This window comes from Scyliorhinus canicula, chromosome 13 (genome assembly GCF_902713615.1).
Source record: "Scyliorhinus canicula chromosome 13, sScyCan1.1, whole genome shotgun sequence".
Taxonomy (NCBI): Eukaryota; Metazoa; Chordata; class Chondrichthyes; order Carcharhiniformes; family Scyliorhinidae; genus Scyliorhinus; species Scyliorhinus canicula.
The window spans coordinates 19,024,926-19,039,045 of NC_052158.1; the positions used below are offsets into that span (position 1 = coordinate 19,024,926).

Genomic DNA, 14,120 nt, shown 5'->3' on the forward strand with positions numbered 1-14,120 from the left:
CCCACTAGTCACAGCCCTCCAATTAGAAAAGCACCCTTCCATTGCTACTCTCTGCCTTCTATGACCTAGCCAGTTCTGTATCCATCTTGCCAGCTCACCCCTGATCCTGGGTGACTTCACCTTTTGTACCAGTCTGCCATGAGGGACCTTGTCAAAGGCCTTACTGAAGTCCATATAGACAACATCCACTGCCCTACCTGCATCAATCATCTTTGTGACCTCTTTAAAAAACTCTGTCAAGTTAGTGATACACGACCTCCCCTTCACAAAACCATGCTGCCTCTCACTAATACGTCCATTTGCTTCCAAATGGGAGTAGATCCTGTCTCGAAGAATTCTCTCCAGTAATTTCCCTACCACTGACGTAAGGCTCACCGGCCTGTAGTTCCCTGGATTATCCTTGCTACCCTTCTTAAACAAAGGAACAACATTGGTTATTCTCCAGTCCTCCGGGACATCACCTGAAGACAGTGAGGATCCAAAGATTTCTGTCAAGGCCTCAGCAATTTCCTCTCTAGCCTCCTTCAGTATTCTGGGGTAGATCCCATCAGGCCCTGGGAACTTACCTACCTTAATATTTTTCAAGACACCCAACACCTCGTCTTTTTGGTTCTCAATGTGACCCAGGCTTTCTACACACCCTTCTCCAGACTCAACATCCACCAATTTCTTCTCTTTGGTGAATACTGATGCAAAGTATTACGTCGCCCATTTCCTCTGGCTCCACACATAGATTCCCTTGCCTATCCTTCAGTGGGCCAACCCTTTCCCTGGCTACCCTCTTGCTTTTTATGTACGTGTAAAAAGCCTTGGGATTTTCCTTAACCCTGTTTGCCAATGAGTTTCCGTAACCCCTTCTAGCCCTCCTGACTCCTATCTTGAGTTCCTTTCTACTTTCCTTATATTCCACACAGGCTTCGTCTGTTCCCAGCCTTCTAGCCCTGACAAATGCCTCCTTTTTCTTTTTGACGAGGCCTACAATATCTCTCGTTATCCAAGGTTCCCGAAATTTGCCGTATTAATCCTTCTTCCACACAGGAACATGCCGGTCCTGAATTCCTTTCAACTGACATTCGAAAGCCTCCCATGTGTCAGATGTTGATTTACCCTCAAACATCCACCCCCAATCTAGGTTCTTCAGTTCCCGCCTAATATTATTATAATTAGCCTTCCCCCAATTTAGCACATTCACCCTAGGACCACTCTTATCCTTGTCCACCAGCACTTTAAAACTTACTGAATTGTGGTCACTTCCCGAAATGCTCCCCTACTGAAACTTCTACCACCTGGCCGGGCTCATTCCCCAATACCAGGTCCAGTACAGCCCCTTCCCAAGTTGGACTGTTTACATATTGTTTTAAGAAGCCCTCCTGGATGCTCCTTACAAACTCTGCCCCATCTAAGCCCCTAGTACTATGTGAGTCCCAGTCAATATTGGGGAAGTTGATGTCTCCCATCACAACAACCCTGTTGTTTTTACTCGTTTCCAAAATCTGTCTACCTATTTGCTGGCTGTTGGGAGGCCTGTAGTAAACCCCCAACATTGTGACCGCACCCTTCTTATTTCTGATCTCTTCCCATACAGCCTCGCTACCCTCTGAGGTGTCCTCCCGTAGTACAGCTGTAATATTCTCCCTAACCAGTCGCGCAACTCCACCACCCCTTTTACATCCCCCTCTATCCCGCCTGAAACATCTAAATCCTGGAACGTTTAGCTGCCAATCCTGTCTTTCCCTCAACCAGGTCTCTGTAATGGCAACAACATCATAGTTCCAAGTACTAATCCAAGCTCTAAGTTCATCTGTCTTACCCGTAATACTTATTGCATTAAAACATATGCACTTCAGGCCACTGTTTTCAGCAACATCTCACTGTCTGCTCTTCCTTCGAGCCATTCCCTAGTTCTCCCTCAATGCTTTCGCCTTCTGACCTAATACTCCGGTGCCCAACCCCCCGCCATACTAGTTTAGGGGAGGGGGGGGTGGGCAAGTAAGTTTGCAGAGGAACTGAATAGTTACTTTGCATCAGTCTTCACGGTGGAAGACATCAGTGGCATACCAGAGCTTGAAGACGATCAGAGGGTAGAGGTGAGTGGTGTTGCCATTACTAAGGAGAAAGTTCTGCCCACGCAGACACGGGGAGAATGTGCAAACTCCACACGGACAGTGTCCCATGGCCAGGATTGAACTTGCGTCCTCAGCGTCACAGTCCCAGTGCTAACCACTGTGCCATGTGCCACCCTTTCTCCCAGTTCAAATGGTGTTTCCAAGCTTTGTCTCTTCTCTTCCCCTCCAACCAGCATGCCCAGTCCGTCGAGGAACTGCTTCATCCCTCGGGGGGACTCGGAGGTGTGCAGCCCCCGGTAGAAGGTCACGGAGGCCTCGTTGACCTTTCCTAGCATGGCGACTAGCCTACCATTGCTATCCATAACCTGAGCTATTACCTGCTTTCTCAGCTGGAAATGCTCATGAGAGCAGGCAGCATCTGTGGAAACGGTTCCCAGTTCTGTTTGATGATACTTTACAAGAACCGTACTATGATTCTCTCCACAAATGATGCCTGGCCTACTGAATATTTGTTGCATTTCCTACTTTGTTGCAATTCAAATGAGCATTCTTGAAGAAGAATCAGCTGCATTGGTAGCATGCGGACAAGTACCAAATAATTTGAAGCTATGTAGATTGTCCCCATTAAAAAGGAGCATCCTTTAAGATGCCCCATTAAAAATTTTACTCTAGTACAGCCCTTCATATTGTAGTCTTCTTATGAATAGCTAAGAGTTAAGGAGAATATTTAATCAGACTGATTTGAAGTTTGCTAATGTTATGAAGTTATTTAGTTTTCTTTAGTAATGGTAGCTATTAACCTTTGTTTGTTAAGCTGGAAGGTATTGTTCATTATTAAAGTTGTCATTATTGAAGGTTTGAACTGAAATCGACCCAAAGACATTCATAACTTTTGAAAGAAGCTCAGTATTTTCTCAGGGCCACTTTTGAGAGTAATTTTACAACATTTGGAAGCCTGAAAGTGAAATTAGTGTAGGCAAGATGATCCTGGTTGAGGAGTCAAGTATGAGTAATCAAACATATTGAAAGTGAAACGTCCAGTGAAGAAAGACTGGGGAAAAAATGAGACTGGCAACAATTCTCGACCTCAGAAGGCTTTGAGCCCAACATTTCTTTTCTCCTTGTGTTGGGAGTTTTGCCTGATGTTCTCCCTGTCCTTGTGACCCCTAAATCTACAGCAAGGTCCAGCGGGCATTGGGGGTTGATTGTGTAGTGCTGAGTGATGCTAACGTAGAGCAGGAGCAGCAAAAAGAACTGGCACGGCCTCCAAATATGACACCACCTCAAGAATATTTCAGTCACGCTCCTTGCTCAGCTGCTAAACCCCTTATTCATGCCTTCATTACCTGTTGTTGGGACTATACCAATGTTCTCCTGGCTGGTCTCCCACATTGCACTCACTGTGAACTTGATGTTTCTCTGCTGCCTGTGCTCTAACTCGCATCAAATTCCATTATAGAACATAGAACAGTACAGCACAGAACAGGCCCTTCGGCCCTCGATGTTGTGCCGAGCAATGATCACCCCACTTAAACCCACGTAACCCGTATACCCGTAACCCAACAATCCCCCCATTAACCTTACACTACGGGCAATTTAGCATGGCTAATCCACCTAACCCGCACATCTTTGGACTGTGGGAGGAAACCGGAGCACCCGGAGGAAACCCACGCACACACGGGGAGGACGTGCAGACTCCACACAGACAGTGGCCCAGCCGGGAATCGAACCTGGGACCCTGGAGCTGTGAAGCATTGATGCTAACCACCATGCTACCGTGAGGCCCCTTTACCTGCCCTATGCTGTTGAGTTACATTGGTTCCTCATTAAGCAATGCCTTGAATTCAAAACTCCCTTCATTGTTTCCACATCTCTCTATGAATTTTCCCCTTTTTATCCCTGTAATATGCCCCAGACCTCAACGCTCCGAGATACCTGGGTTTCTCCAATTCTGGCCTCTTACCCATCCCTGATTTTAATCAATCCACCATTAATGGTAGGCAGCATGGTGGCACAGTGGTTAGCACCGCTACCGCCCGGTGCCAGGGACCCAGATACAACCTCTGGTGACTGTGTGGAGTTTGTACATTCTCCCTAAAGATGTGCGGGTTAGGAGGATTGGCCATACTAAAAAAATGCTCCTTAGTGTCCAACGGTTAGGTGGTGTTACGGGGATAGGGCAGGAGAGTGGGCCTAGGTAGAGTGCTCTTTTGGAGGGCGGGTGCAGACTCGATGGACCGAATGACCTCCTTCTGCACTGAAGCATCAAGGGTGATCGAGGCGGGCTGCCTCACATCCTTTAAAAAGTACCTGGATGAGTACTTGGCACGCCATAACATTCAAGGCTACGGGCCAAGTGGGATTCGGTGGGCAGGTTAGGGCCTTTCATGCATTGGTGCAGACTGGGTGGGCCGAAGGGCCTTTTTTGCACTGTTGCATTCTGAAGTTCTGAGATTCTGAATTCCAGATTCCCACTACCTTTTGGGTGAAAATGTTTTTCCTCAAACCCCCTCTAAATCTCCTACTCCTTACCTTAAATCTATTCCTCTTGGTTATTGATCCCTCTACCAAAGGCAAAAGTTTCTTCCTATCTACCCTACCGATGTCCCTCGAGAATTTGTGCACCTCAATCAGATCCCCCCCTCAGCCATTTCCTTTTATTGTATCTTCTTTTTTATTTCAATTACTTAAAATGTGAGAAATTAACATGGAAGAAAAATTAATCTGTGAAATGTGATATGGATCCATATGTGATATGGATCACAGCAAGGACAAAGAGAGGAAGAGCTGAATTCTCCAATTGGGGGGAGGGTAATTGCGGTCTGGGGATTGTCAATGGGCTCAGTTACTGACTAGGCAAACTCTCTGAGCCACATGCCAGACTGGGTCCAGAAGCAATGCGCATAGTCTTCACTCACTGATCATTTAGTATATTTCTAGCAGATCCATCAAGCTTGTCCCAGCCAGAAACACAGAAAATAGGAGCAGGAGGAGGCCATTCGCCTTTCAAGTCTGCTCTGCCTTTCATTATGACCATGGCTGATCATCCAACTCAATAGCCTCATTCTGCTTTGCCCCAAATCCTGTGATCCCTTTATCCGAAGTGCTATAGCTAACCGCTTCTTGAAGACGGTATCAATCTGCACTTTGCTGTCCTCGCCACCAAGGAACGCTGTCTCTCGGAACATTCCAACAACTCGACAAGGATCCTTCGACAGCACCTTCCAAAGCCCACGGCCTTTACCAGCTGGAAGGACAAGGGCAGGAGACACATGGTAACACCAACACCATCAGGTTCCCCTCCAAGCCACTCGCTATCCTGACTTGGAAATATATTGGCTGTTCCATTCGCGGCGTCATTCTTGGTGCGCCAGGCCTTGAAGCCAGGGACAAGGCCCAGCGGCCGAGTTTCCCAGTACGGCCCTCCCATTACCCCGGAGAGGGGAGAATAGGAGGCCGGGAGAGGCTTCCGGCGCCGTCGTGAACCTCTCCGGGTTTCACAACGGCGTTGGGCCTTGCGGAGCATTCCTCCCATGGTTCGGGAGCCTCCCTCTTCATTCACCTGAGGAAGGAGCAGTGCTCTGAAAGCTAGTGTTTGAAACAAACTTGTTGGACTTTAACCTGGTGCTGTAAGACTTCTTACTATGCTCACCCCAGTCCAATGCCGGCATCTCCACATCATGGCAATATATTGGCCGTTCCTTCACTGCCGCTGATTCAAAATCCAGGTACTCCCTCCCTGACAGCACAGCGGGAGCACCTACACAACATTGTTGTGGTTCAAGAGGGCTAACCAAAACGACTGACCTGCTTGAGGGGCCAATTAAGGGTGGGTAATAAAGGCTGGCCTTGACAGCCACGCCCACACATCACATGAACGAATTTTGTGAACAATCAGCAACATCTTGCTGCAGACACATCACTGACTCACTCCCCGCGGTTGTCAGTGGAGTGTCAGCTGGAGAGCGAAGGTAACAGCCCCACCAACTGGCGATTATCCGTATTGCAGGCAACCTTCCCGGAAGGGTTTTCCTTTTAAGGATGGCATGCAAATAGTAACAGAGATTCTCTGAAGCAAGTAGCCTTTATTCTTTAGCTAGAGGGATTATACAAGTATGTAACATTATAGATGAGAAATAACAATCTGTGGAGTGGAATTAGATACTGTACAAGGCGAGGTTCTGAGTTTGAAAACCTAGTTAGTGTGACTGTGAAAGGTAGTAGCCGATGTGGGAAGGGAGAGTGTGAGAGTTTTCAAGCATACTTACCTGGCAGGGGTGAAACCATGATCAAGAAGGTGGTTCGCCCAGGACGAGGCTAGCCCATTGCACTTCGGGTGTGCTGACGCCTGCGATGTCCCCAAATGCGGGATACTCGACTGCAAAATTTGTGGTAGTGGGGGACTGCGTTCGCGCTCTCCCCTGATTTACAAATCAAAAATAGAACTGCAATTCACGGATTTACCAATAGGGCGCTGAACTCATTTTTACTCGTCTAGTCCTTTGTATTTGCTGCGCTTACGTAGTCTTCCCACCTAGTAATTGCCTAAATTCATCATAATTTTGCTCCCTTTGATTATCACCGGACAATTATTCATTCTTCTCATAGTTCATTACTCTCCCTGCAATTGACCCACAACTTGAATGTATTTCCCCCCCAAAAAATTACCCTCACCCCACACAATTCTCCCCCTGCCATTTTATTTTGTGGCCGGCAAATTCCAAACACCGTGGGCTGTGGGGGACTGCGTTCGCGCTCTCCCCTGATTTACATTCAAAAATAGAAACTTGTTCGATTCTTGCGCCATTAAGCTGCTCTGCCAATCCCATATTAAACCTGCCTCTCCCGAGTCATTCACTTTTCCAACATGTGAAAAAGCGTCTGACTTTCCATGCCGTTCACAATTTTGTGAATCTCTGAGGGGTGTGTGTGCGCTCGGGAGGAGGGGGGCGGCCACCCATGAAGCTTCCAAAAATACCTCATGACTGAAAACCTCTCCTGGAGACACGCGTGACTCCAAAAAACCTCCTCATCAATCTAGCCCTCTATATCCAGTGTCAGAAAAGTTCAATCTTTCCTTGCTGAACAAGGTTAGACAGAGAAAGTTTTCTTTCTTGAAAGATGAGCCTGGGTTTGACGAACAGATACGTTCAGGGGCGGTTCTCTTCCTTTTAAGGGCAATATGCAAATAGCACAGCGGACTTATTAAACAATGTATTTCCTGCGAGAGAGGAATATCGGAACATTTGACAGAATAATACCGAAGATCTGGCTTTAGTGGGTAGAGGAAATTGTAAGCAAAGAAATAGTTTGGCGGTGTAAATGCAGTAAGTGTGAGTGTAAGATGTGATGTGTGGTGTGGGCTTGGAGGCTGTGAGCGTTATTAAGCATACTTACCTGGTAGGGGTGAAACCATGATCAAGAAGGTGGTTCGCCCAGGACGAGGCTAGCCCATTGCACTTCGGGTGTGCTGACGCCTGCGATGTCCCCAAATGCGGGATACTCGACTGCAAAATTTGTGGTAGTGGGGGACTGCGTTCGCGCTCTCCCCTGATTTACAAAACAAAAATAGAATTGCTTTGTTTAAATGAATTTTGTGCAATCCAGTAAATGTATATTTTCTTCACCTTGGTTATCATTGCTTCTCTGCAAATTTTATTGCTGTTCCCCGCATGATCCCTACCCCCACAACTTGAATTATTTCCCCCATAACATTTACCGTCAGCCCACACAATTCTCTCCCTGACATTTTATTAGAACATAGAACAGTACAGCACAGAACAGGCCCTTCGGCCCTCAATGTTGTGCCGAGCCATGATCACCCTACTCAAACCCATGTATCCACCCTATACCCGTAACCCAACAACCCCCTTAACCTTACCTTTTAGGACACTACGGGCAATTTAGCATGGCCAATCCACCTAACCCGCACATCTTTGGACTTTTGTGGCTGGCAAAGTACACGCAACAATTGCCTGTAAATATATGTGTTGCTTTCTTTGTCTTTTTTAATTTTTCCTTTTTTGTGTGGTTATGCATTATCTAACCTAACTTGTGAAATGAATTGTGAAATATAAGAAAACCAATTAAAACATTTTTAAAAAGATACAGCAGTGCTAACGGCAGCCCTTTGAGCAGAGAACTCTAGGAGCAGACTAGTCTGAGCAATGGGAAATTGAAAGCTATTTGTTACGCTAAAGATTTTCTGACCTTCTTAATAATCCTCAAGGAAGCAGATTGGAGAGCAGCCAAGAAAGGAACCTCAATTCACACACACTATTTTGTGGTTACAAAGGATTCCTAAATCTATCTAATATATTAAAGCAGATTCACGAGCACTTGGTGATTTTTGTTGCAGAATATCTTATGTAACCGATCTTGCTACAATGCAAAGCCTGGAATCAACTGGTCCAGTATTCGCCTGACCAACGTCTGATCTCACACCAAGTTCCAACTGCCCACCTAACCTCTGCTCTCGAGTCTACATTGACTCCTTGTGCTCCAACACCTCAAATTTGAAATGCTCAAACTTCTGTTCAAATCCCTCTATGGCCACCTGCCTCCTGATACTAACCTACTCCAGATCTACAAACCTCAAAAACTCTGTGTTCCTCCAATTCCAGCATGTTGCACTGGATTTCTTTTATTCGTTCCTCTCTTTCAAGGCCAGCATTGCCCATCCCTAAATGAACCTTAAGGAGGTGGTGGTGATCTGCCTTCTTGAAACGTTGCACCTTTGGTGGTCGTATCTCAAGTATTTTAGGTCATAAACTTTAGAATTCCCTCCTCAAAATTCTCCACTTCTGCACCCTTTCTCCTTTAAGATGCTCCTTAATCGGGCAAGTTCTTGTTCCTGACTCTATTTTGATGACATCGACATTTTCATTGCTTATTTTCACAGTTCAGCACAAATGAGACTTTCAGTTGGTGCCAGGAGTGCCTGGTACCTGGCAGGAAGATGGCCAACACAGTGTCCAATTGAACATTTTGGATTGGATGCCTGGTTGGCGAGGGAAAGTTGTGAATCAGAAATTAGTCATACCCACTCACACGCACATTGGTTGGAGGCAACTTGAGGACGGATCCACGTGAGATCTAAAAAGTAGCTTGACGGTAGACCAGGAATAAACAGAACCCATAGGTGACACTGAAATACTGGTGCAACAGCAGGCGAGAACGTGTTTTCCCATTGGAGTAGGCAACATGATAGCACAGTGGTTAGCACTGCTGTCTCATAGTGCCAAGGATCCGGATTTTAGTTCACAATGTGGAGTTTGGACGTTCTGCCTGTGTCTGCGTGGGTTTCCTCCGGCTGCTCCTGTTCCTCCCATGTCCGAAGATGTGCAGGTTAGGTGGATTGGTCATGCTAAATTATCCCTTTGTGTCCAAAAAGTTAGATGGGGTTATTGGGTAACAGGGATGGAGTTTGGGAGTGGGCCTGGGGAAGCTGCTCTTTCAGTGGGCCGGTGCAGACTCAATGGACGAATGAAATGAAAAAATGAAAATCGCTTATTGTCACGAGTAGGCTTCAATGAAGTTACTGTGAAAAGCCCCTTCTGCGATGTCGTGATTTTATGATCAGGGCTCTTGTCAGGGATGGAGGAACACGACTGCCCCATTCCCGTCCTGAATAAGAAGTGTTCAGAGAAAGAGTCATATTCTACCCTTTAACTTTGTCTCTCGAGACAGGAAGAAATCCAACCTGCCCATTTGCAGCAGTGTCAGAATCTTCACCACATCTTTCATCTGCCAGGACAAATGGATCAGGAACAAACAGCGGCTGAAGCCAGGGACATCCCAGCCACATGGTTCAACGATAACTCTGCGTGTCCTCCTCCAGGCTGAGAGATCAGCAGGAAGTCCTCAGTACGATGGGTGAACAGGCTGTTCACTCACAGGGCGGAGGTTGCAGAGGAGGTTAGCAGTTTTGGAGTCATCCAAAGCAGCCTGTTGCAGTGAAGTGAGAAGCTGAGATAGAGCCACACCAGGGAAGTGATTTACACCAGGGGCAGGAAAGGACATTACGCACGGGGGAGGGGACAGGAGCTTCACACAGAGGGAATTACACAGGCTGTTCACGGGGGTTGGGGGCCGGGAGGGGTTATGCCGAGGCGGGAATTAGAAGAGGATGTCAGGGAGAGCATTAGTGTCAATATGGGGACAGATTGTTTCAAACGTTGAGGGGGCTGCTGCTGCCTGTTTCCAATGCTGAATGTAAATGAGTTAACTGAGTGATGATATGAGTTTGGAATTATACAGAGATACGGGGTTTGCTGGAAGGAATGTGGGAAGTGGGCAAATTGCGGTATTAAGATTATTGCGTGTAATTTGCCGGCCACAAAATAAAATGTCAGAGAATTGTGAGGGTAAATGTTTTGGGGAAATCATTTGAGATGTGGGTCACTACAGGCACAGAAATAAACTATGGAGGAGGAATTATTACACAGGATGTGATAACAGAAAGGAGGAAAATAAATAAGGTAACAGGACTGCAGAAAATGTTGTACAGCTATTCTAAATTCTACCTTTGATTGTGAAATCAGGGGAGAGCGCGAACGCAGTCCCCCACTACCACAAATTTTGCAGTCGAGTCGAATTTTTGGGGACATCGCAGGCGTCAGCACACCCGAAGTGCAATGGGCTAGCCTCGTCCTGGGCGAACCACCTTCTTGATCATGGTTTCACCCCTACCAGGTAAGTATGCTTAATAACGCTCACAGCCTCCAAGCCCACACCACACATCACATCTTACACTCACACTTACTGCATTTACACCGCCAAACTATTTCTTTGCTTACAATTTCCTCTACCCACTAAAGCCAGATCTTCGGTATTATTCTGTCAAATGTTCCGATATTCCTCTCTCGCAGGAAATACATTGTTTAATAAGTCCGCTGTGCTATTTGCATATTGCCCTTAAAAGGAAGAGAACCGCCCCTGAACGTATCTGTTCGTCAAACCCAGGCTCATCTTTCAAGAAAGAAAACTTTCTCTGTCTAACCTTGTTCAGCAAGGAAAGATTGAACTTTTCTGACACTGGATATAGAGGGCTAGATTGATGAGGAGGTTTTTTGGAGTCACGCGTGTCTCCAGGAGAGGTTTTCAGTCATGAGGTATTTTTGGAAGCTTCATGGGTGGCCGCCCCCTCCTCCCGAGCGCACACACACCCCTCAGAGATTCACAAAATTGTGAACGGCATGGAAAGTCAGACGCTTTTTCACATGTTGGAAAAGTGAATGACTCGGGAGAGGCAGGTTTAATATGGGATTGGCAGAGCAGCTTAATGGCGCAAGAATCGAACAAGTTTCTATTTTTGAATGTAAATCAGGGGAGAGCGCGAACGCAGTCCCCCACAGCCCACGGTGTTTGGAATTTGCCGGCCACAAAATAAAATGGCAGGGGGAGAATTGTGTGGGGTGAGGGTAATTTTTTGGGGGGGAAATACATTCAAGTTGTGGGTCAATTGCAGGGAGAGTAATGAACTATGAGAAGAATGAATAATTGTCCGGTGATAATCAAAGGGAGCAAAATTATGATGAATTTAGGCAATTACTAGGTGGGAAGACTACGTAAGCGCAGCAAATACAAAGGACTAGACGAGTAAAAATGAGTTCAGCGCCCTATTGGTAAATCCGTGAATTGCAGTTCTATTTTTGATTTGTAAATCAGGGGAGAGCGCGAACGCAGTCCCCCACTACCACAAATTTTGCAGTCGAGTATCCCGCATTTGGGGACATCGCAGGCGTCAGCACACCCGAAGTGCAATGGGCTAGCCTCGTCCTGGGCGAACCACCTTCTTGATCATGGTTTCACCCCTGCCAGGTAAGTATGCTTGAAAACTCTCACACTCTCCCTTCCCACATCGGCTACTACCTTTCACAGTCACACTAACTAGGTTTTCAAACTCAGAACCTCGCCTTGTACAGTATCTAATTCCACTCCACAGATTGTTATTTCTCATCTATAATGTTACATACTTGTATAATCCCTCTAGCTAAAGAATAAAGGCTACTTGCTTCAGAGAATCTCTGTTACTATTTGCATGCCATCCTTAAAAGGAAAACCCTTCCGGGAAGGTTGCCTGCAATACGGATAATCGCCAGTTGGTGGGGCTGTTACCTTCGCTCTCCAGCTGACACTCCACTGACAACCGCGGGGAGTGAGTCAGTGATGTGTCTGCAGCAAGATGTTGCTGATTGTTCACAAAATTCGTTCATGTGATGTGTGGGCGTGGCTGTCAAGGCCAGCCTTTATTACCCACCCTTAATTGGCCCCTCAAGCAGGTCAGTCGTTTTGGTTAGCCCTCTTGAACCACAACAATGTTGTGTAGGTGCTCCCGCTGTGCTGTCAGGGAGGGAGTACCTGGATTTTGAATCAGCGGCAGTGAAGGAACGGCCAATATATTGCCATGATGTGGAGATGCCGGCATTGGACTGGGGTGAGCATAGTAAGAAGTCTTACAGCACCAGGTTAAAGTCCAACAAGTTTGTTTCAAACACTAGCTTTCAGAGCACTGCTCCTTCCTCAGGTGAATGAAGAGGGAGGCTCCCGAACCATGGGAGGAATGCTCCGCAAGGCCCGACGCCGTTGTGAAACCCGGAGAGGTTCACGACGGCGCCGGAAGCCTCTCCCGGCCCCCTATTCTCCCCTCCCCGGGGTAATAGGAGGGCCGTATCGGAAAACTCGGCCGCCAGGCCTTGTCCCTGGCTTCAAGGCCTGGCGCGCCAAGAATGACGCCGCGGCGGCGCCTAATGACATCAGCCACGCATGCGTGGGTTGGACAGCTCAAACCCGCGCATGCGCGGTAGCCGTCTTTCCCTTCAGCCACCGAGCAAGACGTGGCGGCTTGATCTTGCGGGGCGGCGGAGGGGAAAGAGTGCGTCCCCTTGAGACACCGGCCCGACGATCGGTGGACACCGATCACGGGCCCGTCCCCTCCCGAGCACGGTCGTGGGGCTCGATCCCCGATCCGCCCCCCTACAGGCCCCAGACTTACCTGGCGCGCCATGTTCACAACGGCAGCGACCAGGTGTGGTTGCCGCCGTCGTGAACAGGTCAGGAACTGCAGGCCGCTCGGCCCATCTGGGCCGGAGTATCGTGGGCCGCCGTGAAAAATAGTGGCCCGCGTTTCTCCGAGGGGCGTGTCGCAAAATCGGTCATGCCATTTTGGGGGGGTGGGAGAATAGCGGGAGGTGCGGGAGCGGACCTCCCGCTATTCTCCCACCCATCGTGGTTGCGGAGAATCGTGCCCCATATATATAGACAAAATCAGAAATGCAAGACAATACTTTGAATGTGAGTCTTTGCAGGTAATTCCTGCAAATTACCTGCAAATTACCTCATTACCTGCAAAGACTCGCATTCAAAGTATCGCCTTGCATTTTTTACTTTGTCTATACTTTGTCTGGTTTGTCTGGTTACTTTGTCTGGTTTAGCTCACCAGGCTAAATCGCTGGCTTTTAAAGCAGACCAAGCAGGCCAGCAGTACGGTTCGATTCCCGTACCAGCCTCCCCGGACAGGCGCCGGAATGTGGCGACTAGGGGCTTTTCACAGTAACTTCATTGAAGCCTACTCGTGACAATAAGCGATTTTCATTTTCATATATATGCTTCTGGAACCTACCTCTTCATTCACCTGAGGAAGGAGCAGTGCTCTGAAAACTAGTGATTCAAAACAAACCTGTTGGACTTTAACCTGGTGTTGGAAGACTTCTTACTAAGTTGATAAGATATAGGAGCAGAATTAGGCCATTCGGCCCATCAAGTCTGCTCCGCCATTCTATCATGGCTGATATGTTCCTCATCTGCTATCTACAATGCGACAGACCAATAATAATAATCGCTTTTTGTCACAATGAAGTTACTGTCAAAAGCCCCTCGTCGCTACATTCCGGCGCTGTTCGGGGAGGCCAGAACGGGAATTGAACCCGCGCTGCTGGCCTTGGTCTGCATTACAAGCCAGCTGTTTAGCCCACTGTGCTAAACTGGCCCCTGTGAGCTGAATTGCAAAATCAGCCAGATGCATTTCCTCCCCCGAACACATGATCTAGTAGC

General features: G+C 47.5%; 4 non-coding genes across 4 annotated transcripts; 2 read left to right on the forward strand and 2 right to left on the reverse strand.

Annotated features, from left to right (window-relative positions):
- The first annotated feature begins 6,326 nt into the window (after positions 1-6,326).
- On the forward strand, positions 6,327-6,490 carry LOC119976940. Its single transcript, XR_005463094.1, has one exon. It is a non-coding gene; the product is annotated as a U1 spliceosomal RNA (small nuclear RNA).
- A 965-nt stretch (positions 6,491-7,455) lies between these two features.
- LOC119976825 lies at positions 7,456-7,619 on the forward strand. Its single transcript, XR_005463005.1, has one exon. It is a non-coding gene; the product is annotated as a U1 spliceosomal RNA (small nuclear RNA).
- A 2,987-nt stretch (positions 7,620-10,606) lies between these two features.
- Positions 10,607-10,768, reverse strand: LOC119976842. Its single transcript, XR_005463021.1, has one exon. It is a non-coding gene; the product is annotated as a U1 spliceosomal RNA (small nuclear RNA).
- A 964-nt stretch (positions 10,769-11,732) lies between these two features.
- LOC119976941 lies at positions 11,733-11,896 on the reverse strand. The gene has a single exon (XR_005463095.1). It is a non-coding gene; the product is annotated as a U1 spliceosomal RNA (small nuclear RNA).
- Positions 11,897-14,120: the final 2,224 nt, after the last annotated feature.